This window comes from Frankliniella occidentalis, unplaced genomic scaffold (assembly GCF_000697945.3).
Source record: "Frankliniella occidentalis isolate FOCC.00 unplaced genomic scaffold, Focc_3.1 Scaffold2, whole genome shotgun sequence".
Taxonomy (NCBI): Eukaryota; Metazoa; Arthropoda; class Insecta; order Thysanoptera; family Thripidae; genus Frankliniella; species Frankliniella occidentalis.
In genome coordinates this window covers 2,707,192-2,709,622 of record NW_026267132.1, presented here as the reverse complement: position 1 = coordinate 2,709,622, position 2,431 = coordinate 2,707,192, and the positions used below count along the sequence as shown (strand labels likewise).

Genomic DNA, 2,431 nt, shown 5'->3' with positions numbered 1-2,431 from the left:
CGGGGCGGGGCGGGCGGGGTGGTCAGACTAGAAATGCCCCTCTGGGAGGACCAAGGTCGACCGCACGGCACAAGGACGAGAGCGAGAGGGTGTTCTCTGCTGACTCGAGTGTTGCGAACAAACCCCCGGCACTACTCACCACCATGGTCTCGCTCGTAGCCGCGGTCGCTCGGCTCCTTCTTCACGGTGACGGGCGAGTAGGACGAGCCCAGGCTCCGCGCGCCACCCGTCCTGCGTGGAGCGGAAGGGAAACAAATGTCACATTAAGAGGAACAAGTGAGAGAAAAACTTTAAACTGATCTAGCAAAAAATAAATAAAATAACAAAAATGTCGGGCGCATTTAGTTCGGGACACGTGCATGGACAGCTTCCAAATCGGCCTGGCAACACCTTGAGAGAGCAGCCCTGCGGAGGGCCGGGAGGCGGTACGATAGTAAGCAACGGTAATGAGTGTACGTCATAATTATCAGCATGAGGAACAAGGGCGCCGGGAGAGGTTGCCATTATCCCATCATGAAACATGCACGCGCGCCCTCCATTGTTAATCAGGGCATGGCAGTCTTCTCTCCTCTCTCGCGCTCTCCCCCTCTCCATTTCTCCCGCTCAGTTTTACTCTCACTGACCCCCCCCCTCTTTCTCTTGCTCTCTCTCTCTCTCTCTCTCTCAGTCCCCCCCTCTCTCAGTCCCCCCCTCTCTCTCAACCTCTCTCTCCCTCTTGCTATTTCTCCCTAGAAGAAGTCGCATTTCAAAGTAACATTTTCTTTCGTCCTTCACCATCCCCTTCACCCCCTCCGAGTCACCACCGCCATCAGGAGCTGATGAGGTGAAGGTAATTAAGTGATGGTGGCCTTGCTCCCCCCCCCTCTCCTTTCCCTCGCCGCCCCCACCAGTGCACCGGGCGGGCGGCCCACCCCTGCCCAGCGGCACCCCTCACCCGCACTCACCCGCTTGTTGAGTTAAGCTACTTGCCAGTTTACAAACAAAGAGGTTCAGATTAAATTTTCATGTTTGATGCGGTCAGAGAATTTCATCGCTGTTTCGCGCCGCGTTAATCCCGACATTCAACCCTCTCGACCATCACTCTCATCACGGCTCTGTCCTTGTCTGACGCGAAACGCCGCGCGCTCCCCTTTCTGTCACTCTTGTTTTATAATAAAAAGAGAACAGTTGTTTTTATCAATATTAGGAAAGGGGCACATTTGAAAGAGAAGAGAGATTGGGGTTTGGATGGGAGAAAGAGAAAGTTATAGAGAGAAACAAGGAGAGGGGTGGTTGGAGAGAGAGAGAGAAGGGGGGGGGATTCACTTTTGTGCGCTGGGTTCAGCAGATCAGAGTCAATAACATAATAGCAAATATTAGCGCCGCAAGCAGAAAAGCGTTATGAAATGGTGCACGCTCCCACGCTATGCCACCCCGTCCGAAGCCTGTTTTGAGGGCTCCGGAAGCACGCACGAGTCAGTCGGTCCGTCCGCCCGTCTGTCCTTTTGTCCGACGCCCGTCAAAACGGCCCTCTTTAATCTATAAAGTTTTCGCATGCATTCCAAGGTCGCTTCCGAATTCGATGAAAATGTACGGCCCAGTTAGGATTGGTAGAAAGGGAAAGGTCTGTCTCACCTGAAGCAGTGCGCGGACAGGTCGAAGAAGGCGGCCCTGTGGTGCAGGCCCTGGAGGCCCTGGAGGCCCTGGTCCAGGTCCTGGTGTCCCTCGGCCGCGGGGCTGTAGCGGCAGGCGGCCGAGCGACAGGTCGCCTCGCTGCAGCGGAGGAATGTGGATAAGAGGGGCAACCGAGTGGTACTTACAATATAATTTCAAGTGTACGCCCACTCGCACTGGGCCAAAAGGAGCCGTGGACAGCGAGGGTAGGAAAACCCGCCCACCCGCGTGCATGCAGTACAGTAAAACCACGAAAGTGTCAGCCACCTATCGCCGACACGACACTTACCTGGCGGTGCAGGGGTTGGGGGAGGCGGAGAGGTGGTGGCCCTGCAGCTGCGACCCGGGGGCGGGTCCGGGGGCGGACCTCGGTGGTGGCACGGGGTAGAAGGTGCTGTACTGCGGCGGCTGCGGCGGCGGCCCAGGGTACGCGTCGGCCTTCATGCCTGCACCGCGGAGAAGAAAACAATCATGCGACTCTCCACATTATTACACATCTGCGGTCTCGGCTGGCCGAATCGGAAGAACATAATGAAACTCGTTCTTTCGTGATTGAATAAGAGGCATAATAAAGAACAAAGCACTAGGTAGGGACCACTACAGGTGCTACAGGGTTGTAGAGTTTTGGAACAAAAGTTACCACTTGTATTTTTGTGCGGGAGGTATTAAAGAAATCTGATATGGTGAGTGCAAAGAACTTTTAAAAATCTGTTTCGAATGTTTTAACAACACAACCCCAGGAGCAGTTTGTTTAACCACTAAGCGCCTCTCGGTCGTT

At 54.7% G+C, this 2,431-nt stretch overlaps 1 protein-coding gene across 4 annotated transcripts in view; it reads right to left on the bottom strand.

Moving 5' to 3' along the window:
• Positions 1–2,431, bottom strand: part of LOC113204412 (rhotekin-like) — a 97,228-nt gene that overhangs the window by 12,447 nt on the left and 82,350 nt on the right. The window lies entirely within an intron of this gene.